The sequence below is a fragment of the Falco peregrinus genome, chromosome 6 (assembly GCF_023634155.1).
Source record: "Falco peregrinus isolate bFalPer1 chromosome 6, bFalPer1.pri, whole genome shotgun sequence".
NCBI classification, from domain to species: domain Eukaryota; kingdom Metazoa; phylum Chordata; class Aves; order Falconiformes; family Falconidae; genus Falco; species Falco peregrinus.
In genome coordinates this window covers 71340614-71366225 of record NC_073726.1, presented here as the reverse complement: position 1 = coordinate 71366225, position 25612 = coordinate 71340614, and the positions used below count along the sequence as shown (strand labels likewise).

General features: G+C 39.8%; 1 protein-coding gene and 1 long non-coding RNA gene across 4 annotated transcripts in view; one reads left to right on the top strand and one right to left on the bottom strand.

The window, feature by feature from the left end:
* The window catches only part of RERG (RAS like estrogen regulated growth inhibitor), a 108838-nt gene that overhangs the window by 32768 nt on the left and 50458 nt on the right, over nucleotides 1–25612 (top strand). The gene's annotated exons all lie outside the window — the stretch shown is intronic.
* Nucleotides 386–15176, bottom strand: LOC129784799 (uncharacterized). The gene is made up of 3 exons (XR_008747892.1): nucleotides 14962–15176; nucleotides 14436–14660; nucleotides 386–4054 (listed from the first exon to the last, which is right to left on the bottom strand). It is a non-coding gene; the product is annotated as an uncharacterized LOC129784799 (long non-coding RNA).

Genomic DNA, 25612 nt, shown 5'->3' with positions numbered 1-25612 from the left:
GCCCAAGGCTTGCAATTTAAAGGGAGTGCTGCAATCAGCTGACCTCCATCACCTGGTCCCTTATTTCCCTCAGCCACAGACTATTTTCCATCAGGGCTTTGTCCCAGGCTGCTCCCAAACATCCCTGGTGGGGATGGTGATGGAGAAACAGTTGCCCTGGAGCCAGCTAGTGCAAGTGACAGGGCAGATTCAGTGGCAGAGCTTTTAGCACAGGTTCTACAAGCTCCTTAGCAATTCTTTTTACTTGGCAGGTTACTCTGGAGTGAAGCTGATGGAGAGAGAAGATGCCATGCTATAAGCATGCATCACACTTTGCAGTCCCAGCCCATTGAAACAGATAGGTAGTAAATACCAGCAAAATTGAGTATAGAACAGTTTGGGACAGACTGTTAGCATAACAGATAGTTTCTTTCTGAAAGTGAGCATAATATACCTGAGTGGTCAACCAGAGCCCAGAGTGCATTCCTATGTCCTGTGAAAAACAGCATGCCAAGCAGTTTGAAATGCTGAAATATGGTGCTGAAATACAATCTTAAAGCTGAGATTTAATTTCTCACTCTTGAGGAGAAAAATTATTTATCTAAACGTGTCTTTTCAAAATTACAAACAATGATCTATGGGTAAAAGTTGAATTTTCATTATTTACAGTTACATTTGATACTGGCCTTGCTAATGACATGTTTTTGCCTGCATAACCTATAAGTTACCCCCAAACCCACAGTCTTTCAGCTGCTAATAGCTGAAGGAGACTTATAAGAGAAAGTTTATTAAATGTTGCTCTTCAACAGAGTAAAGAGGAATCCTTTCTGCTTGTGCAGAAACTCTGTGCAAGTTATCTCAGGGCACTATCAGCCTATTAGGCAGTATTTCCAATGGGCTGCAGATCTGAGAAGCACATTATATACTGAAAACTAGCCAGTATTCTGCTTCACTTTTTCATAGATCTTCATGGTTTCATCTGTTCTATTTTTCATTTTTGTAGATAGACTTCATTGGCTTGCAGTGTATAGGTAGATACTACTGCAGCACACATGAAAACAAATCTGCTTGAGAGTCTATGTAGAGATGTCGCATATCATATGGGCCATGGTTTTAAAGAAAAAAAAATAAAAAAAAGAGAGAAAGGAAAAAGAAAGAAAAAGAGAAATGGTGGAACATTTCCAAGATGGAGATGCAGTAGTCTTCCCATCACCAGTTTCCCTTTGTTTTATTAGATTTGATATTTGGCCATACAGCCTTGTACAAAAGTGTAACAAATAGCCTCTACAATTTTTATATCCTATATAATTACACTAGGAATTGTGGTGAACTGAGGCCTTAAAATGCTCCACTGCATATAAGCAAATTTCACCTTTTGAAATGTTGAGGAAGGAGATAACTTATAAACCTCAGAAAGTGTTTCTTCAAAACTAAAGAAATAAAAGTTTTGTATCTAATCTTACAAAACTATTTTCCTGTGTAAGAGATTTTGCTGTTAAAATATATCTCAAACTGTTTCATATAACTTGGTCAGAAAGGAACACAAAAAATATTTCAACTGTGTTTAGCAAAGGTTTCAGAACATCCTAAAGTAGTTTGGAAGTCTTGCAAGAATACACTTTCTAATACACTCCCTAATGAGATTCATGGGGCACCCTGCTTCTGCTTAAACTCGAGCATAAAGGAGTGGGGGTTGGGGAGAAAGCACAACAAAGTTCCAGCAGGGTTTACTGAGCCTGAAATAGGTTTGGCTTGAGATGGGAATATAGTTTTGTTTCATCTGTATCATCATGTTAATTTACACATTTTATGAGCAACGTTTGTCCCTGCTATACATTCACTGCGCAGAATAACAGGTATATCATAGGTACCATTTCCCTGGGTATATTGTTACAGTATTTTATTTGAGGGTATCTTGTAAACATTAACACTTTTGACATGGCTTTACATGATTATTACTGAGGAAGAGCTAAACAATGTTTAGCAAAGCAGCTGGTACAGTCAGATGTATATTTCTTTAAAAATAAATCACAGCGTACCACAATACATTTCCTGCTACTGGTATTCAGAAGTGAGCTAGGAAAAAAAAGTAGACACTTATCATCTTTAGCCTTTTAGAATAACTTGATTTTTTTTACATAAATGTCACTCATATTCGTATGAAGGGGTCATCGCTTCTGTCATCTGTTGAACACCTGTTTAAACAAACACTGTTATTCTTTAAAGCTTGTTTCAGCAGGGCTGGGGACTGGAACCATGAAGCTAGCTTGTAAGTGTAAATCTGATTTAAAACTCCAGAAATGCCAAAGCAAAATATATTGCGTTTGAGAAGATTTCAAATCTCTCTTGCTAATTGTCACCTGAAGTTGGAAAGTAAATAATGACTGATACTGGTATAGAAGCTTTGATTCATAGAAATCACTTAACATACAAAAGCCCATTTCAGCAGTTCCACACCTGTAGCTGAGTAAAAACAAATCCAGCTGAATCTGTAGGAAGAGTAAAAAATAATAGCAAAACTAAATTTGACCAGAACAATATGGCTAACAACTCTTTTCTCATGAAAAACAAGTAGTAATATGTGATCTTGTTAAAAGAGAGATCAAGAACTTCTATCATTTCCAGAAGTAAAAAAAAAAAGAAAAAAAAAGGTGTGTTTTAGAAAGCTGATTGATTTGGCTCAGAAAATGTGTGCTAAAGAGGAGAGGATTCAGGATGTTAAAAATTCCAAGTTTAATGAAGGAATGAAAGCTCCGTTACATGGTCAAATGACTTTATTAGCAGCAGAAAACTGTTGAAGAACAATTATTTGGAAGTAACCAGCAAGTCTCAGAGAATCTGCATGGAGTAGTCCTGGGCAAAAAGCATATTCTTGTGGGAACAAAGATACAGTAGAAGTCTCTGATCCTAGCCAACTTACTGTATTTCATGAGTAGAAAGGACCAGAGAAATGTATAATTTCGGACAGTGATTTGAATTCCACAGGTTGTTGAATGGATGCTGGGGTGCATTGATACTAGAGATGGTGCTACGTGACTGGACTTGGGTTGCTTACAATGATAATTCTTGGATTTATGGGAAATTTGGAATTGCTGTTGCTCAAAAATCAAAAAATCATAGAACTTAGCTAGTAGTATCATAGCGTAGAAGATATTTTCTGGATGTGCAAGGGCATTGCAATATAGTTATTATTATTAAGACAGTATCTTAAATGTGCTTTGTGTTTACTCTTCTAAACTCAAATTAATTTACTGTAGTCCATTATTTTATACACTGTAATTCTATTTCTAAGAATCTGGGAGGTGTGACTTTAATTAAACATGATACTAATTGGTATGGGAAAAACAATAAGGGTAGGTACTTCTGGAAAAGTGTGAACTGTCAGAAGGAAAGATGTGGAATGAGAATGTATCACATAAATTCAAATGTCCCATTTTACTGTTGTCTTTGTGAACCTGGTTTCCTAAGGAATTTTTTTTCCCCCGGTCATACCATGTTGCTCTGTTTCACCATCTGTCTCTTAATTATTTGCTGACCAAACTCCATCCGAATTTGACACATAGATAGTAATCTGAAGCATATTATGTTCCAATAATGCATGTAAAGCCCTACTTGGAGAAATAGTTCGTTGTAAACTCTCTTCTTTAGCCATCTGAGCTTAATCCCGGGACCTACACTTGAAAAAAAACTTGGCCTCCATTAATGTTCCTCCTCGCAGATTTAGTCACTTCCATAGTTGCAGCAGTTCAGTTCTCAGAACACCAGACCAGATTGTGTTAGGCGTTATCCAAACACAGACCAAGAAGAGCACAAGAACAAAGATTGTTATGAGAGGACTCATAGAGCTGAAGAATGCCTAGAAGATCATTCTAGAGTAAAATACATAGATCTAGACATACAAACATGGAAAACAAAGCACCAGCCTGGAAAAAAAATAGCTCTGCCAGCATCCTGGTCTGGACACTCACGAGACTATTATATTGGGTCCCATGACACTTCACTGGGCTCCTGTGTGGTTAATCTTCTGTCAATCCAAGTTATCTTGTTCCTTCTTCCATGCAGCTCAGTCTGTTGGCTGTAGGAGAAATGGCACATTAAGGAACTTTACCCATGGCCTCATGGACCACTTCTGACCCATCCCTGTTTTGACATACACCTTCCGAGTGCTCTAACCTGACCCTGCACTCACTCTCCTTCGTTTGGTGTTCATGATCACATATCCTCTAGGGTTTTGATGTCACATTACTGTGGATTCACATGGTGTATCTATTCTACTGGCTTTACACTCCACAGCTGCAGACGAACAGGCAGAGGATTTCACTTTTCTGTAGCATAGAACCATACAGCTCAAAACCAGCCACTTTCTCCTTAACCATCATGCCATTCAGTGAGCATTAAAGACCACATGAAAGAGAACAAGAAAGCTATAAATGGGAAGGCAGAAGGAAATACTTATTATTTGTAAGAATGTTTCTGAGCTAAACAGACATCATCCACAAGAATTAGTAGGGCAAGAGGAGGTGTTGCTGGCTATTCCCACATTGATTCATTTTGGTAACACAAGAAGAAATGTTGAAGAGTCCTGCCATAAGGGAGGAGTCTAAATGAAGTTCTTTGTCACTTCTTACATTCCCAAATGAACTGAAGGGAGAATTAGAGGACTTCATTTGAAATTATTTTTGAACGCTGAATTCAATTGCAGCTTAAAAAACTGCTAAAGCAGTTGCCTCTGTTGCAGATGACTGTAGTTAATTATTCATAGTCCACGAACTGCAATGAAAGCAGACCTGGAGATGCAAAAGTCATTTTATGCTTGTAAGTCAGATTCAGCAGCACCGATTAAGCAGGTGCAGCCCCACTAATTTAAGAGAAAGAAGTTCTGCCAGGCCACCAGCAAAATTAGACCGTTGTCTAGCGTGCAGATGGAAGGAGGTTTTGGAAGAAATGGATGTGGTTGATTTGCTTTTGTAGCAGTTCTAATGTAGTGTTAAGCTATATGCCATGTATTTACTACAACTTTTACTTTACTACAGCTGTTCTTCTATCTGGAAATGAATGCTTCCAGGCCATGGTAACAGACGATATACAGACAGTGTGTTTCACTGATTCCCAAAATGCTATAAATGGTAACAGCCTAGGATGCTGAAGTTCTCTGTACCCTGCAAGATGCCATTGCACAATATCAAGCTCCTGAGAATAAATGATAGTCCTTTCTGCAGAATAAATGAAATATTTAGTCTCCAAATCCCTGAAAGGCACATCTGGAGCACAACAGGGATGGGGAGCTCTGCTGTCAGTGTAGTTCTGCATTGGTTCCTAGCGTTGCTGCTGCTCATACCCACAAAGGCCAACCTACCAGGCAGAAACTACTTTTTGTGGCTCATGCTAGCCAGACTAGCCACTGTTTTCTATCATGCCCCCTCCATTAAGGACATTGAAGCTGGGGTTTAGAGGGACAGAAGATTGTTGGCTCACTGCTAGCACAGTTAGGGAAGTTTGTATTTTTCCAGGAAAATGTTTCCCTTTTGGCACGTTTGCCACTCAGAGCAAGTAATTTCACTTACTCCAAAATGCAGCCTTCTTAGGGGAAGAGTGCAGATTCTTTTTCATAGCACAAAGTAGCTATGACTTTTCTGGACAGAAAATGAAGGGCTCCTATAGCCATCCCAGCTTCCAGAGTGGAGGCTGGCAGGATGGAGGTGCCTGAGCATGCCAGAAATAACACGGCTCTTCTCTCCTGTGAGGGTGGCCATCTGTCCTGCTCTCTCCACACCGCCTTGGAACCGCACTGTGATCTTTGGCAACCTCCCGCTTCCAGCCTTCTCATTTGCAAAACGGGGGCTTGCAATGTTTCCTCTACCTCCAAGGCCTGTTACAAAGCTTTAAGATGGAAGATGCTAGAGAGGTCTAAAAATACCATGGCTGTTAAAATTTGGGAGTATTTGAATCGGAAAAGCCAGTGAGAGGCAGATGGGATATATCCAAGATCTAACAAGGCGTGTTCATTTCCAGTTGGACTTTGTGGTATGGGTGGCAATGAATCAATGAGAGGAGACCTTCTATTTCACATGTGCTCTAGAAAGACACTGCATTATCATTTGTAATACAAGTAAGTGTTGGATAATACTACAAATAGGACTCCTTTGTACTTTGGTGCCTCTGGCAATGCTGTTAAGCACATAAATATCGCAGTTCTGCATTGAAAGGTGATTCTGCTTAATAGAGAATTTTGATGGTTCAACATTTGGTGTTGTTCTGACAAGAGACATATTTCAAAATTCTCTATAAAAAGAAAAAGTCATGGGACTAGGACTCTGGAGCAGACATCTTGGCTGTCTTCCCCACGAGCAATGCAATGCCAAGAGCCCTAAGAAACCTAGCCTTTCTGCTGACTGATCTCAAATCTACCTGGGTTGTGAAGGAAAACTGTCAAAAGCAAACCATCTCTTCAAAATGTTTCAGTTTTGACAAATAAACAAATGCTAATGTAAAAAGAGGAAAAAAACCCCCAACCAAACAAAAAACCCCAAAAGCCAACCCTGCTGGAATTTTTCTCAGCAGTGCTAGTAAACATTGAAGTGCAATGGCTCCAGCTAAGCAAACAGGAAAGCATACCCTGGTGTCTAACTGTGCAATCTGGCAGTAGCAAAATAAAGACTAGATTAAAGGTATGTTGGACCACAGCAACCAAGAGAGCTCTGGATCTCTAAAAAACATTATGTAACGAAACACAGAAATATAGTGCCACTTTATGAGCTTAACTCTGTTTTGTCATGCAGATAATCAAGGCTGATTTTGTGACGAAGCCATCCAGAAGAGCATACTGGAACCTGCTCTTGGTCAAAATAAATAAATAATTACTTCAGGGAAAAATACACATCTGTTTCCTCTGATTGGCAAAAACATCACTGGTATTCCAGTGCCTCCCTAATTTACAAAATTAGCCCTTAGGATAATTATGGTTGTCGTCTTTGTAAAGGGCTTTGAGTTTTGCACAGGTACCGCTCTATACATAAAGTACAAAATAGTATTATTTCAGCACGGTTGCTGGGATACCATTATATTGCGCATTATGGGAGTACTCGTGTTAGTGATATTCCTAGGAGGGGGTGTGAAATATCTTTCCCACCCACCCTTCTTATTCAGTGCAATGGTAATTACTGTTCCTGCTTTCCAAACTTTGTAAACATCCCAGCTGGCTGTGAAGGGGACAGCTTTCCTTGGTAGCCACACACTCTTTGCAGGACTGTGAACACAAGCCACAGCTCCTTGACCGTTCTGGAGCCCAGCAGTATAGCTCCTCACACACTCAAAGTTCAGCACATCCCAAGTCACTTGCTGAATTAGGCCCTGTTAATGAATTTAAGCAATGATTTACCTCTCTCTGTGGCTAAAACACCGGTGTGTTGCATCCCATCCCATTCCCTGGGCATTTTGCAAACAATCACCATCGAGGTCTGCAGTGATTATAAGCATTAAGTTTGCTTTAGCTGCCTAATCTATATTTCTCCACTTTCCATTTCGTTATTTGCTTTGGATTAATGTTTGAAGAGCTATGACTCAGTCTACTCGGGCTCCTGCTGCTTGAAATTAAAATAAGAGAGTTCCTCCCTCTACCCCCCCACCCTCCATTTCCTAATATGTTGCTTTCTGAAGCCATACAACACCTTATAAATGTTTCACCAGAAGGGAGCTGCCAGAGTATTCCCATCTGTCACATTAACACAGCCAGATTGGAAGCATTTTTTAAATTTAAGATAGCGTATGGAGAGAGGGAATAAATAAGGGACTGCTTACCTGACTGGCAGAAGTAGAGTTAATGGGAGACCGTGAAGTACTGCCACTTTGGGTTTGAGAATTTGGGCCCACCTGGAAACAAGCTTCAACAGCCTTTATGGACGATGAGCAACTTGGCCCTTGCCATCTTTCTCTGGTTCCTTAGAAAGTGAGCTGTCTTTACTAGAAGTGAAAAGTACACGACCTTTCAATTGCCAGAGTTTCAATAGGAATGCTTGAAAATTGCCTCTGCCTATGTTTTCAGAGAGGGGAAGGATTCTGTGATATCTTAACAGTTAAGTTTTTTCTCCTATGTCTTACCAAGTATTCGTAACAGTTAACCAATTGTACAGCCTTTCCTTTGAGCCGAACTGCTGCCCCACCAAAATCGCTGAGTTTTAACATTGCTTTGGGCATGGCTTTGGTGGGATTTCAGCGTTAGGCGTTGCTACTCCGTGTGAACCAGTAAGTTCAGATCTCACAAAGAGAGCGCTGAATGTGACCACTCGGGAAAGAGAAGTGAAACAACTAGCTGAGGTGTATGCATGCCTGGAGTAATTAAACTTTTCTGTTGGCAAGGCTGGTTGTTTTGGGCTTTGTGGCTATGCCTGTTTTGCTACACAAAATAGACTGAAAGACCAGTTCTTAGCCCTGAGAGCTGGTGGCACCAAAGAGCTCAGGGCTAACTCCTCTGGATGCAGATTTGTCTTGGAGGGAGCTAGTTAGCACAGCCCAAACCAAAGTCAGGGCAGCGTGATGAATGAACAGCATGAATGACGGGGTCTGCTGCCTGGTCTTGCTTTTTCCTCTGTGTCATTCAGTGTTGTATACTTGTGCTGTGTAGTCTTACCAGTTCACTCAGCCTTGTGGGCTTCTCCCACTCTGGGGCTGCCCTGAGCAGGAGCCCTTGGTGGCTGGTACGCACCTTACGGACTCACAGAGTTGCAATGGATGAATCTACATCATGGTGCATGGTATTCGAGCTATAAACCAGTCAGTAAAAGGTTGTAATTAGCGCAGAAAAAAACATATATTTTTTTCTTAGGATTGCTTTGATTCTGAAATGCAAGCACAGTCAGTACATCTTTGCGTTTTTTTAGCTCCTCTGTGTAGGAGGAGGGCAGAAAAAATGTTGTATTGCAGCTTTCAAGGAACTTGCTTATTCTGTCTCTTTTCCTATTCACAGCACAGAGGATGCTTTTCAGCTTGCGTTTTAGCCTGTGCGTATCTTGCACACCGCTGGCATACAATTCTCACTGGGGCTGAACACATATGCTATTATAAGCCAACCATACTGCAGGCTAATTCGCAAGAACATACATGGACAGAAATGGATGGCTTGAAAGCCTGAATCCTGATTTTATTTCCACCTGTCCTGCAAATGCTTTGTTGCACTGGGATATTGCTCCATCTGTCAGTTTATCTTCTGCAAAGTATTGATAACCTTACAATAGCAATCTAGATTTTCAAAAGAGCTCAGCCTCCCACTCTGACAGCCAGACTACAAGGAAATCACCTCTGATTTAGACATCAAAATGTAATACTCATATGTAGAAAAGAAGTTTAGCACACTGGATCCTCAGTTTCTTATGCAATCTGGGCAGCAGGCGCTGCTGTGAGGGTTGTTGGGAACTTTGGAAAATTCTCTCCTTCTTTAAGAACCTGAATGAGAACCCAGCTTTTCTGAAAATCTGGCTCCAATTTAGGTGTTGAGCACTCAAAAATTTGAGTCTGAGCTCTCTGGAAAATCTGGCATCAAACAAAGTAGTGCTGTGAGAATAAATTAATTAATGTGAGATCCTGGGGTAACAGTGATGACAGGACTAGTAAACTTTGTAAAAAAGTGAGGAATAGCTTCATGTGTTGAAATTTCAGGGAAAATACCTAGTAGCCAAGAAATGACGACCTACTGTGGCTCTGCCACAACACAAGGAGAACCACAGTAGGTTCTTCTGTAGCTAAATTCTGCCATCGGTAGAGTGGGTACTGTTGCCAGTGACAGATGTGATACTATTGGCATCCAACTTTAGAAGTTTTAAAATATTAAAATACAGGCTTTTAGTGAAGTGGAGAAACACATAGTAAATCTTTAATCCTGACTTCTTAAGCAAGAAACACAAAAAGCATTTGAAAGCTGTTGGTCTGTTGCTATTAGTTTCACCACAGTATTTGTTGTCAGGTGGACTTAGATTTTCCAGACGACACTAATATCCCTGCAGGAAATGGGAGGGAGATGAGGCAATGTCTTTGAAACTGCTGAAAGACTAGTTTTGTAAAAGAATTACACATATACGATAATAGTGTGCTTTTCTTTTTAACAGTTACTGTATATAAAAGGAAAAAAAAAAAAAGCAGAAAAATGCATCTGGGAGTTGCCTGTTGCTTGTTCTGCGTGTTCACTGGTGTAATGCCTGTCAAGGGTCTTCACTCACCCTCACAGAAACAGGCATATGACTCTGCTTTGGGGGAGGTTTTTCTAATGAGAAATAGGAAGGGTCTTACTTCTAACATAGTTCTTTTATTCCCTAATAGTCCCTTAAACACAGCTGAAGAATAAGGCTAGATCTATGACATCCTCACTGTGGGGGGTAGTCACATCTTCAGCAGAAGCTGAGAGCTCTGTAGCTGAAGGCTAGCAATATTTATGTCAAGCTTCATGTTCCAAGGACCATCTATCTCTTTGGTTTTTAGTGAGCTAAGCAGCCACAGTCTAACAAATACACAATTCTAATGAGTTCAGCAGAGTTACTCTATTTCATATCAGCAGAGAGACTGGTCAAGTAAATAACCCTTTTGCAGATACACTAGTTATATACATGGAGCATAGCACTCCAAGGGCAGAGGAAACCAGCAGGTTTGGCATTTTTGCCTTTTCTTAGCTATCTTGCATCTTTTCTCAATATTTCTTTTATAAGCTTAAGCTTTCTGTTTTGCCCTTGTGGTATGTAACTCTCACGCCTGCTTCTGCTGATTTTTTTTTTTTTTTTAAAGAAAAGGAAAAAAGAAGTATTGGGAAAATAGAATGATTTCTGGAATGTGTCAGCAACAAGTAGAATCTCTTGGGATCACCTTTGAAATACAGGAACAATAAGTTTGAGAGAGGAAATTGGTTTTCCCATGGCTGATGGTTTTCCTGGATTGGCTTACCCCACTCCCACAGTGTTGAAGCTATTGAATGCTCAATTAGTATTCCCTAAAGTGTCAAAAAGACTTGAACCAGCTCCACAAATTCTTGCTGCAGTTCATGTATCATTTTTCAGGCTTTGAGAAAAGGGTCTACTGTTTCACTGTGTGCAGCAAACAAATTGCCCCCTTCTCAACCCTGTGCCATTTTGCTTTTTTTACTTGGTTCAAGGGCACCTGCAAAAATAAACAAATGGCAAGTTATTGCCTCCAGAATGTGTGGAGTACCTTAGCTAACTAGTTTAATAAATAGCTAGGCAGATGGATATATTGACTATAGTATCTTGAAGTATTTTGGGTTGGTTTTGTTTTGCTTTGGGCAGTTGCTATATTACGCTGTATGATTCTGACAATGGTAATGGATTCCCAAAGCGCAGATGGCAGGGCCCCTTTTGAGCTATGGGCCAAAAATCATGCTGCCAAGCCCAAGGACTCAAAAATCATGACCTAGATTTCACCCCAAATAATGGGATTTCTTCACAAGCTGGTGGAACTGGGTTTGTAAATTAAAAATAAAAAGAAAAGGGGGGGTGGATTGCTTATATTTCATATTTATATTTTTGAGTCTTTGTAATGTGTTTGGCTACATTTTAATCTCACCTTTATAACCAAGAGTCATAAATTTCTTGCTTAGTAATAAAAATGGAGATCATAGTGTGACTCCAAGAGCCAAAGCTCCAAGAAAAACACTGATTTTCACTAGAAATTATAAAATGGAAGAAGTTAGAGATTAACTTTTCAGTTGCAAGAGGTTTCCAAAGACAACCCATTCTGGTTCATCTCAGTGCAAATTCCAAGGAAGTCCATGTCAGCTTGAATCACTAAGGTACTCGTGTAATAGTCTCTCCAAGTCTTATTTGCATTAACTTCATTAGATTTGCTTACCATAACCATTCTTGACCCAGTCTTTGCTAGTTCTGATGGCTTCCTTTGTGTTGGCCAGGCTTATGTTTGTGGTCAGAAGCTGCAGACAGAAAAAAACAAAGAAAAAAAAAAAACAAAAACCCAAACAAACAAACCATAGCTAAACTGGGTTCTGGACAGGACTGAGTGCATCACTCATCGAGGTGCTCAGAAGAATGAAAAAGCAGAAGTTATTTGAACTTTAAACCTTAAATCACAATTGGATTTTAATCTGAAATAGCAAAGAAATTTCTAACAGCTTGCTATTTTATTGTGAAACAAGTGAGCTTTAGTACTTTGGTGCTTTGCAGTGAGATCAAGGACTGTTTTTCAATGATTGAGAAGCTTAGCCTTCAGTAAGTCATAACGAACAGCTCTTCCCAGTTCAGCCAGAAACCAGTTACAAGAAAACTGCATTCAAAGGGAAGTGTCAAATAGGATCTGCCTGGAAAATTATTCAGGAAAAGAACTGAACAGAGAAGAGTGGCAGTGGCAGAAAGACAATGGGTCAATTTGCAGATATTCTTTGTTAGCCCTGACCTCTGACAAGCACACTGCAGTTTATTAATTGATAATCTTGATGATGGGATGGATAACATGCTTGTGATACTAAGCTGGGATGCACAAGAAGTGTGTCAGAGAACAGAATAAGAATTCAAAATGGTCCTGGCAAATTGGAGAAGTAGTGTAAGATGACCATTCTTTCTAAAGACCACTTCTCTATGTTGTACTGCAACCTTTTTCTAAATAGAAGTGGTAAGTGTGCCACAGAGATTGAAGAAATTAGTGATGTGAACACAGTCTGGGGGATGTCTGGCTGGATATCAGTTTATCCAGCAGGGATTTGAGGGTTATAATGAATCTGAAGCTATGATCATGAGCCAATCAACCTGAGGCACATAGGGAAAATACTGTACTGGTATGTTTAAACCAGAGTATCATCTGTAATAATCACTCCACTCTACTTTGAGCTGCTTAAGACCAAGAGAGTAGTGAGTAGCATTCTTCAATATGTAAAGTGTAGTTGTGGGTACCACAAAAGCAATGGCCTTAAATTTGCAGTAAGGAGGGTTCAGTCTGACTTTAAGGAGAAACATCTAACAGCAAGGATGGTGGACCCCTGAAACAGATTGCTGTGGGAAAGTTGAAGAATCACAGAAGGCTTTTACCCACAAGATAAACATCCATCAGGAATAGATATAGTTGAACTTTCATAGGGTGGATTTGGTGACTTCAGGGTCCTTAATTTCAATGATTTGTTAGTAAAGCCTAGACAAAAGAGGAAGAGCTCAATACAATATCATCACCATTTCTTTAACACTGGGAAAAAATGAGCACAAGAGACAGCGCCTCAATTTTGGTACTGATTCTGATGCTGGCAACAGCAGTCATTCAGTGCGTAAGGCAGCTTGGAGCAGAAGCAGTACAAAGGCTGGTGGGGAAGTGAGATGAAGATGTTGACCCAAGCTGCAGGGTGTGTTGCAGCTTCCGAGTCACTTGCTGCCACAGGATGCTCAATAAAGAGCTAATGGTAGCACCTGCTGATGGTGCAGCTTGGGCCATATAAGGCCATATAAATAAAAGCATTCATAGCTCAAATCCTTCAGGCTTTACAGCACATGCAAGAATGCAGCTGTCTGGCCCAGATAATTTATGAAAGCCCCTTCATGCCTCACCTTCCCTTTACTTATCCCTGAATGACATAAAGGACTGCTGGAGAGAAGTACCTTGTCCATGTTTGAGCTTCTGGCAGGATTCTTATTTGACATCTGTGAGAGAAATCTAATGCCCCACCTGCCTTGCTTCCTCCTGGAGCCTGCTGTAAAAGCTAAAATGGCTACCTAGAGCTTCAGGCCTTACATACTGCAGACCTTATCCTAGCTTGGCTCCTTATAAAATGTTATGCATGGAAGAAAATATTTTAAATATACACTTGAGCAAGCCAAGAGAAAGAGATAATGAAAGCCAAAAATAAATCATTTTGAGGCACAGAGCGTGTACAACCCCTGAAACTCTATTTTTGTTTTAGCTTTGAGCATTCTGTTTAAGAGTGCAAGAAAGTTCTGGGAGAGTGGGAGAGTGAGTGCTTTGACATACACATAAAGACTTTTTCGTTAGCAGAAAAAGTATTACTGGGTTTGCTACTACTTTACTACATTGACCTTGGCACATACACTGTTTCCCAAAGTAATATCTTTCCTCTGAAATGTTCCCATGTCTTATTTCCATTTTGAAACTATGTAATCAATAAATAAAATATTACATAGGCTCCTAAACAGAAATAGGCATCAAGTCAAATAATAGGAATGGGTGAAAAAAGTGGTGGCAAAAAAGGGAAGATTGAGATTAAGGTTGCATAGAAACTTCTATTTGAAATCATGTTCGTAGCATTTTCTTAACTTCAAGCTATGAAACCCAGGACAGACAGATTGTTGGTCACCTGTGCTGCCTTTTGTGTTTTCATTGCCTTCCTATGGGCTTATTTTCCTGGGATAAACTCTGTTTATTCAGCTAGCAGAGACAGAGAGTCTAGCAAGGAGAAAAGAAACGCCAACCATTTGCACAAGGCATGGAGGGAGAGAGTCTCTATATACCTGTATTTAGGGTGCTGTTTAGAAGGAGCCCTCTGTAGAGCTGTGCCATGGAGAAAGGTTGGTCCTTCCTGGCATTGCGGTCTCAATCCAGCTGTGGGGTGAGCTTCCAAGTCCAGATACTGGGGGAACTCAAGTTTGTCACCGTGTACAATAACCACATTTCCAGTGTGTATCCCCTCCATCACATCTCCGCCCAGATAGCCCCTGTTCAGTTTGGCTAAGCAACTAGAAAAAAAGAGCATCTGAAATTATCAAGTATGCAACAGATTATTTCTAGTCTTACATCAATGAAATTATGTTTCCATAAATAAGTCCCTAATAAGCCTGTATTATTATATTAAGACATAACAATAATCTAACTAAATATAAATTAAGTGCAAATTTGGGGACTATAATTGAAGGGATTACCCAAAATATTTAGCTGAATCATCATCAATTACTACCTCTGTTTCCTCCTAACAGCTGCAGTATCATCTGTGCAGACTTTAAACAACATGCCATTAAGGGTCCTTGAACACATGCTTACCTTCAAACCTCTCAGCAGATCCACCACTTCAGCCTTAGTGTTAGACACGTGTGCAAAGATGCTGCTGACTTGCAGACACAACCCTAAGTAGGCATCCAACACATTCACTTGCCATCAACAGTCTGAAGACAAAACAGCACCAGATTTTTTCTCTTCAAGATGCATTTAGTGCTAGTGGCAGCAATGTGCTACCCAGAGCGTACACCCGGTGCGAGAGCTTTTGCAGCCAGCTGCCATGCACAGCTACAGCTAACACGTGTCCGTGGAGGAAGGTCCCTCTTCACAGCTTGTTCCCTGCCCTGGAAACCCTGGCCTGCCTCCCATGCTCAGTGTTTTGTGCTCACCATAGGGCGTTTGGTCAGTGGCGGTGTGGAAGCATGCTGGAGAGGCGGCGGGGCTGCCTGGCTGAGTCAGAGCCTGAGGCTGCAGGAGATCGCTACAGAGAACGGCAGCTAAGCTCATCTCGAGCAGGAGGGCTGCAGTGGGATTTCAGTTTGTGTGTTGATTGCTGTTGGTTTTGTGGCCAGCTCATGCTGGCCAAGTGTACAAGTTGCCAGAGGTCCCCATGGGCTGTTCTGGCAGCTTCGAACCCACGGTACGTGGAGGTGCGTTGCCCATGCCCTCTTCCTTCTACATCATAGACCATTTGCTGGGGAACTTTCCAGAGCTGTTTAGGCTGAGTTCAGGCCTGGGTAGCCTAGACTATAGCTAGCCTAAAAGGGAAAAAACCCTTGAAATATAGATACAAGGAATTTCCAGCCTGTTTCTAATGTCTCCCTGGAACTTACTCCACAGAAGCCACCAAGAAGCAGCCAGACAGCAGAGACTCATGTTTTCCACACACTGCGGAGGTACAGGGATTTAACTTTCTGGTGAAAAGTTTTGTGTCCCATTACCAGTGCCCCAGCTTTTGTACACTGATGACAGAAGGACTACCTGGTGTTGAGGGCTTGTGTTCCCACACAAAATTTTAAACCTGAAATGTTAACTTAATTTTATTTTTCCTTTAGGACTTTATTGTTTCAGGACTCTTGGTATAATTTATGCCCCGTTATTTGACTCTGTTACACAAGATGCCAAGATTTATGTTAATAGAGGAAAATGCATTTTAAATGTCTCCTAATATATTTCCCTTGAAATACATGAAGATTACAGCTGCTGCAATAAACTCATAATCTCTGACTGCTAGAATGGAAATGTTTGACATTAACAGGCTGCTTTTAGAAATGAAGTATCTGCAGTGAGGACATGGAGAACTTTTAACTGACATCCAATTGTGACTGCATTTGAACTTTGCATGCTATTTGAGATTCGGAGAGGAGGGGGAGAAGTTAACTTTTTACACATACCTCAACACTTCTCGATGTCAAACAGAAACAGAGGCAGTAGAATTCCACAGGAGAGACTGCTTCCATGGCAATTTGGAGTTGACAGGAACCAAGGAGCATGTGAAAACTTGTGAGGAAGTCTGATCCCTCCTTTTTTTCCAGTCTCAATGATTTCCATGGAAATTGAATGCTAGGGAATAAGTACAGAGACTTATATCTCAACTGCAGCCAAACTTAAAAAATTTGGAATGGTGTGGGACAGCTTTGAGAATAGTTGAGTTTGAATTAGCACAGGGTTCCTGATGTGCCCTGATTAAATATGTAACTGTGAGACCTCGAAAGTGGACAACCATCCTGCAGCCTTTCCTGCATATAATTCCATTACTTCCAGAACATAGAGGCAGGCTTTTCATGTTACTTTGAAGTAGCAACTGATGTAGAGATGAAAAGAGGTGGTCTCTGATCAGATTGCCTATTCTTCCACAGCAGTTTTGTGCCACTAAGATTTTGCTAGCTTATCTCACTGTAAACCTGGTGTAGTAGAGCAGAGATTACGTCTGGGTTTAGAAAAGCTGGGCAAGTTTGAAATTAAAGCATTACAGTAGAGCTGTAGTTTATACTACCGTCAGCAATCTTTAGTGCTTAAATAAGATGAAGACCATTTTTGTACACATGACACTCCCACTAAACTCTGCTGGCATTGAAAGGGCAATGACTAATTGCTCAAAATAAAATATGATTGCCTGTTCTGAATTCCTTTTTCTAAGAATCTAGATCCCTTTGATATTCATAGGGTTATTTAAATCCTCCTTTGAAAAATGAATGTAGGAGTGTGGGTCTAAGCATGACAAAGACCTTAGACCTCTAAGTTTGAGTTAGGGAAGCCTTGTCATAACAGGCATTTGTCTGCCAGGAAGGTTTTTGTTTACATTCTAGGCATTAATTGCACAATGTATTGCAGAACAAAATGGTACATTTCCCTTCTCCTGGAATACCTCACCAGAAGGAAATCAAGCTCAAAATGGTTATACAACCTGAAGGAGGACAACTATTTTCGTACTTTTCAAAAGATCATGCACAAATACAGTGCTCCCTGTGTCAAGAGAAACAAAGAACAACAAAAAAGCCCCAAACCCTAGCCTGCTTTAACAACATCAATGATGTTTTTTTTTTATAAAGAGGTCATTTTAGTGTTTAGTTTATGAATATATTCCAGGCCTGCTACACCAATACCAAAATACACATCATAGACCAATCCAGTTAAAAGAAAATCATATGTTCTTATCGCCTCCTCACTTTTTCCATACACTTAGAATAACAACAATAGGCAGCTTCTATTTGAGGTAAGGTCAAAGTAGTTTCAAAAAAATCAATAAAATTAATCTGCTGTTATCTGTGTAACAGAAAGCAGATCAAATAAGTGTTTGATCAAATAAGTGTTAAATGAGCACTCTTAAAATAGGAAGTAACAGATTCTAGGCACGTATCATCAGTTCAAGTTAGATTTTGCCTCTTGAAGCATCCCAGCACAATGAGGAAACAGGTTTGGAAAGGAATTGCTCCGTCAGTGAGGAGTACAGGATCTACTGTACTGTTTATATTATCTTTCCTATATGTTTTCTTTTGTTCATAAGTAACAATTTTTTTTTGTTTTTTTAACGCAAATTCCTTTTCCTGTTTGCTTTGGGTATTTTGTGTGCTTTATTGTATAAAATCTAGAATTATTCTTTCTATTAAAACTCCCTTTCTAGTCATTATGCATTATTACCATTATTTTATTTATGTTATAAAAGGCTCAGAACTGGTTCTTTGCTGTATAAAAATATGAAAGGAACCACAGCCCCATCCCTAAAAAGCTCAGGAGAAAAATACTAATATGTTTGGGTTCATCCGATTTCAGCAAACTAAATTTAGCTTTTAATATCTTTTAGAGAGAAATCACAACATTATGGGGAAAAATTACTTATTTGAGACAAAACTAGTACTCAATAGAATCTTAGTTGAAGGATTTATCTGACTTGGTAGGACTTCTGAAATGTCATGTTTTGCACTTTGAAGGGATAAACTGAAAGACATTTTGTTATTCCAGTAATGCCGGGAATTATAATTCTGTGCTCACGAGCCTAAAAAAAGCCCACAGAGTAAAGCATCTATTAGCACCATTTAGCCAGTACAGCTTGAAAGCACAGATCACAATGTTAATCAGCTCAACAAATCTGCTACATTATTAACCATCACCAAAGACCTTTTAATAATAGTAATGCTAAACAAAGAAGATGCAGATAACAGGATACTTGTATGAGATTTAAAATTATACTGTCTTCTTGGGGCTGTATTTTACTGTGTTTTTCTTAAAGAAACATGGGAACTGTATATTGAAGTGTCATTTGGAAGGTTATTAGATTAAGTGGAATAAAGTCAAAATTAAAAAAACATACGATCATACTTGTTCATGTCCTAGTCTTGACTGCAGTGGGCGTTGAGAGCTAATTCTCTTAGATGAAGCACAGCATGCTGAAAAACTGAAGTTTTACTATATAATTTTCTTTCATTATATGAGCATGGTTATATACAGGAATATTTCTTAAAAATTATAGTTAATCATAAATCAATTTATAGATGAAGAATGGTTTTGACGACAAATTTACGACCAGCTGCAGTTCATAACCATAAGAAATTCTTAGGTGGGAAGTAAAGACTTTTGCTTTTACTAACATATTCACTACTGTAGCAATAAATGTGTTAAGGCCATTTTTCTCAGGTGGAGCTTTACAGAATCAGATCCAAAACTTAACTGCACAGTGTCCACCTTCACCAGTCAATGAGGCAGATCTCCTATATCAGCAACGTCATTCATGACCAAGGCTCTGCTTTCCATCCTCCATTCAGTACATCAAATGTACAAAAGAGGTCTTGAAAAAATAATACATGATCATGTTGCATAATAGACACAAAATAATTAAAGTAAGATATTATAGACAACTCAAATGCTAAATACTTTGAAGCCTGATTTTTTTACAAGCTTAGCAAGTATATTAATAAATAAAAAACCCCAGGCGACTACGACATCTCATATTAAAAATGGATGTCCCATTAATTTCTTGCAGATAACATACTTAAAAAGTAGGTTATATTTCATGTAAATAAAGCTGTTATATGTAAATGGTGGAGTGGAGGTAAAGGCACATAGAATTGGAAGATAGTTTGGTTGGTGACTGAGTCTAATCCTTCATGTCATGAGTCCTGTCCTCTATCAGGTATTTGCTTTCTCTATCAATAGTGTATTAAAAAAACTACCTTACTGAAGTTGTTTTCTGTTTATAGATTAACAAATATGTATGGTATTTGAAGAAGACATTACAGATCAATAGCAGATTGCTTTGATAGAGTGGCAATAAAAAAGATTAGGAACGTGGAAAACATCAGGAAGTGCAAAGATGCTTTAGTCAAAGATTATTCCCTGGTTTAAGTTAAAAAAGAGGAAGATAGCCTCAACTCTTCCCATGTGTTTTTCATAGCACTTTTAAAGTGTAATAGTGTTAAAAAACCTTAGGTTTGATTTAATTACGAGTATTGTCCTACCTTGGATACCTGTGAGTTGTCTGATGGACACTGAATCAAGCTGCCTTTGCAGGTATGTATTCTGTCTTTGACTCAGTCATATTCAATATGCAGCCTCATGCTTGTGGATTTTAAGGGGTGCTTTGCTTGAAAAAGAACTGAGGAAAGAATGTGAGGATATGGCCATCATGCATATGTCAGGTATTCACAAAATGAAGTTAACGTAACACATTTATCTTCACAAGTTTGACAAGTAGATAAGCTAAAGGTGGTGTGACATTCACCCATAACTGAATGACTAAAATGCCCACTCTAACCTTAATTTACTCTAATTTATTAGCTCTTCTACCTGTAATTCAAGAAAATGGCTCTGCTTTCAAAAATGACAACAGAAAACCAGGAGAATGATACCCACGCACCTGATTTTTAGACTGTCTAAGCTGCTCTTCTGATAACCTGCAAGGCAAAGTCATGAACCTGCTATTTCACAGTAGCGCCGGATGATGTGAACTGCAATTAATGCTGTCAGAAGAAGCAGACAGTTTTGCTCATAGGCTGCCACTTATGTAGCTTTTGCAGCTGCACAGTAAATAGCTCTAAAGCACCCTCTTGGAGGTTAATTGTCCACCATAATAATTATTCAGACATCACATTATGTACACAGTCCTTGATGCACCTAAGTATATGCCTCATGCATACTGCACATACATCCACACAGCATCCACAGCCCAGATTCAGATAGGTCGATTTAATTATAGATGCAAAACATTCTCCATCCAAAATGCAGTTGTTTGAGGGGGGACTCACAATTGCACCATTTTTTTCACCCAGATAAAATTGCTGTCCCTGACCTTGATACATTAAACTCCTAGATTGCAGTTTCCAGTTCAGTATGCTAAATCCTAGTAGAAAGCATAGGTTTAAAAGGAAAGCATAGGTAAAAATGAGGTATTGCTGGCAGTTAATGACAAACTGCACTGACCAGGGTGTTTTAGGTAATTCAGTAGCAATGTTCCCACTCCTTTACCAAGCTAGTACTACATAATGGGATATATCTGTATCATTTCATGCAGGTAATGATATAAACATAGGTATGTGGTTTAGTAAGATGGCTATGAAAATGCAGCACTTTGCCTAGTGATTGCTGTTGTCTGGCATTTCATTTCTGTTTACTTTTATTTTTATTATTTATTTTTTATTTTATTAACGTAAGTGCTTGAGGAGATGAGCATGGTACTTTGCAGATCCCTTCAGTTAGGAGTGACAGGAGGGCATGCTGATGCAGTGGGAACGGGATGTAGCAGGGAAGAGAGTCTGAATGCCTTTAGGGGCTCAAGAGCTCAGATGTGGGTCACCAGAAATGAAGATAGGGTGGCCAAGCTGAAAGAAAGAGTGCAGCTGGGATGTTTTGTTCAATTCAGAATGACACATTGCATTTCTTTTCTTCAGGTTAGTAAAGCCTTATATTCACACTTTTTACAGAATGACATCAAATCAGCAACAGAGCAGCTGTTTCCAAAGCAAATAGCTTTGGTTTTTCTGAAACAATTTTCTCCTTTCTTTCAGACCAGACTGCTTGCTGATTTGACAAATTATTTCCTTCTCCCTAAAGCTGCATTTTGCTTTTATTCTTATTTTGTTTACAAACCTCCTTCCTTTTCTACTTCCTCTTCTGTCCCTGGACTGAGACTGTAGCATACTGCTTCCATCCCCATCCAGCTGTGGGAAGCTGCTCAGCTCCACTTCCTCCCCATATTCTGCTGAAAACAAAAACTAGCAGAGTTGATACCAGAGGTGAGAAGAGGATTCCTATTGTTCCCCCTCCAACCTCTATGCATGTAAATCCTAAGTAGGAATATTTATTTCCCTTTCAGTTAAGGGAGTTTTTTTCAATACCTGCTGGGTTTCCAGGATGACCAGTGGTCAGGTACAGCACAGCAATAGAGCCCGCAGCAACTGCTCCTCAGCTAGAAGTTGCTTCCCTTCAACAGAGCTGCAAAAGGCTCAGCACATGATATTCCCAGCACATTGCAAACGTGGCTGGCTTACAGCATCAAAGGCAGCAGCTAATCAGCTTGCTGGTCTGGATACAGACATAAAGTTGATTACTGTGTCCCGACGGACAGGAAAAATACACTAACGCAATGTTTTTCAACTGTAGGCCTGCACAGGGCAGGAAGACACATGCTGTCTTCTCACGTTCCTGTGAGCTGGGTAGCCAGATGATTTGAAAGGAATGTTGGGTGGATCTCCAGAGAACTCTGGCTGTGCTGAGGTTACATCTATCACAGTCTCACCCTGGCTGCTTACCTCTTGGAAAGAGAAGAGGTGGGTGGAGGGAGCACTGAAGGCTAACAGCCCTGCTGCTAACTGCTGTGGCCACATCCCAGGACATTCCTTGCCCCAGGCCCCTCTGGAAGGCAAAATATAACAGCAACATATTAAAACCCTCTGTTTTCTGAATCTATGGGTTCCAACTAAATGGATGAGAGGAGAAAAGAGAAAGAGTAAAATGAAGTATTTGCAGCTGTTTGAATGGACAATTTATGTATCATTTAGACCTCAAAATCAGATTTTGCTCAGGCATTGGCGTATGTTGCTGCAGTTGTTTTTGCAAGACACCAGATGCTGCTGATCTGAATTGCTTCACAGAACCCATTGGCAATCCAGGAGATCTCGGAGGATGCTGATAAGAGAAGATACAGCAGCTCTGTAAATTATCTCATTATGCATCGATAAAGGTTCAAGTGGGAGCTTTCATCTATGTTTGATCTCTTCCCAAATATGTAGAGTGGTTGAACATGCCCATTCTTCTGAATAATACAACTATTGCATTAAACTTTGCAGAAATTAGTGAATTAATTCACCATCCTTCACTGAAGAGGCAGTTGTAGAGATTATTTTTTTTAAACTCATAATTTTTTTTTTACATCAAAGCTTTGGAGGCTACTGCTGACATTTCCTTATTGTGGTTTTAATTAGGTGTTATTTACAATGCACCTGAAGCTATTGTCAAAGTTTTTTTTCTGCATGGTGTATCAGCAAACCTAAGTAAGAATTCCATCTGAAGTTGATAAGGTATAAATATTAAAGGTATAAATGTAAGTTTAAAGAGTAGTTATAGTTACGTGTAAATATTTTCCATTTGATTTTCCAATTGCTCTGTCCTGTTTAACAGATCCTTTCTAAGTCATGCTGGAGCCTCTCTTGGGAAGCAATCCATCTGATGGAACTGCTCTTGGCTCCCTTTGAATGGAAGCAGCATCATGACAAACTACTTACAATAAGTTAGAACAGAAAGTGATGATCACATTTATATGCCGGGATCTCCACATTTACAGTTTCGTTGAACCTGTCTGAAACCATTTGAGGGCCCTCACTTGTGTAAGGAGCAGAGCTGGAGAATATCTCCAGAATCCTGGTAATGTAATGGGGTGAGCTGCATGGAGCAGCTATAGCTGTAGCACTGAGCCAACCCCAGCGTAGAGCAGTGGCTGGAGGGGAAGAGGCAAAAGAAGGGAAGAAGAAAGGGGAGGGATCGCACAGTGCCTGCTTCAGGATTCCCACTGTGTGCACAGGGTTTCTAGGCAGAGTTGAGTCCTCTGCCGTGAGCTTGCCATCACTTCGCGAGAGCAACAGAATTCGGATCAGAACTGTTTTCAAAAGGAGGTTAAAGTATTAACATTAAGAATAGCCTTTTTCAAGGAAATTATAATTAGTCTATTTACATTTCCTGTCCTTGTGATTGAAATTTGTAGTCTGCTAAAATTTTGGGAGTGGGGAGGTAGTGATGTTTGGTGTTTGGTTTTTTTTCAGTTGTAGTGAGTTTAGGTATTTGTCAACAGGATTTTCTAAGTAACTGTTAGCTTGGTGACAGAGGCTAACATTTGGAGCTTGTAATGGCTGAAATATTCCAGTATGCTCAAGTGCTAATTCCTTGAGCAAAACATTGAACATCACTTATAACAGAAGAAATTACAGCAAATATGCATATAAATAACATAACTTACAGCTAAAGGATAATTAGACATTGCTAGAGATGGATGTAAACCAGAATAATTGGATCCAAACATAAGCAGCCTTTCAGATGGACGGATCTGGTTACAATCTTTATAGCTGAAGCATCTCTCTAAATATCCCTGAAAGGAATGTATGACAACTTGCACTGTAATATCTGAGTCACCTTTTAGCTGAAGGGGTAGAAGTGGTAAAGGCAGCACTGAAAATGTGAATATTAAGGTGCCTTAGGAGCTGTAAAATAAAAAGACATTGTTGAGATAAGTAAGGGAGAAAGTCAATAAAAAGCTCTTTTAAACTTATGTGTTTGGTTCTGAAGCTTCAGAGTTGTTGAATTGTAGACAAATAGAATGAAGTGTTTACCTAATGTAAATGGAGAAAGGCAGCCAACCAGATGAGAATACACACTCATATTTGTTTACAGAAGGTCATACTCAAGCTGCAAACAAATCTGTTCAGAGTGCATCCATACTGTCAAATAACTTACCTGCATGCTTTGCTCCCAGCTCTGGTCCTTCAGTCATCTGCACAGGGTGCAGTAAAGCAAACGTTTTCCTCCACACTCCTGTAAGTGTAATTCTGGGAGTAGTTTGCTCTGTGGACTGTTCCTATAGCAGGGATGAAGAGCGAAGCATGTTCTCCAGCACCTCCCCATCAGCTCTGCACCTTCAAAGACCCCTAAGCACTCTCCTGTTACTTCCCCATGGCATGCAATAACCACCCATGCTCCTGGGCTGTAGAAACACCATCCTCTTTCAAGCTGCCCTATAGGTTACATGAGATCTCAGGCACCTCCAACTGAAAAACTGCAAGAAAGAAAACAACTGTCTCTTAGAGCCATGGGGTCTGTAGGGGATCAGGGCCAAGTGCTGGGCAGTGTGAAGGCAGCTGGTTGATTCTAAGTGGGGTTAAGCCTCTATGGCAGGAGTGTGACCCACTTAAAAACATTGGTCTGGGCAGTTCCCCAGGCAGATGCCGTTAGCAGGTTACACAGTGCCCTCTCTCAGAGATACACTCCAACTGGGCTACATAAAACTACTGTTAACAATAAGCAACGCTTTACATAGGACTAATTGATATTGGGGACTGAGAAGTCTAGAAAATATCAGAGTGCTCAAACAAAGAGGTTACAACAGAATTTTATTGAATCAATTATTTCTACTGATAAACTGCAAGAAGTGTGTGGACTTAGTCTCTACATGCTAAAAGGCTTGTTGGGCAGATTGGAAAAAGATTATGATTACAGATAGCAAAGAAGAGGTGACATGCTGGCTTTTGGACATGGACAGTCAGACCTGTCTAGATTAGAGATTAGATAATTATGTTCAGCTATTTTAATAAGCTATTTCTCATCATGCATAAATGTATGCTGATCAGTAATTAAAATGGCTGTAGTATGAATCTCTGCAGTTTTTCCTTAAATAGGCTTAACTCTATTTTGCTGCCATTCGTTTCAGTCTCTTTTCACAACAATGCACCAAATGTAATAAAATTAACTTTTTGGGAAACCAAGGGTGAATATATTCACATCCAGCAGCAAACCATTGTTTTGGTGGTTACAGCTTACTAGGTGCCATTTCAGGTGCCTTCTGTCTCCATCACTAGTACAGGCGTTGGAGAGACAAGCTGCACCTTGTGGCTGTGCACAGAACAAAGACCACACAGGGATCTCAAACGTAAGACAATTAATCTGTAATGACAATGTTTATTAACAACAGTAAAATGTGCAATGATCTCACATCAGG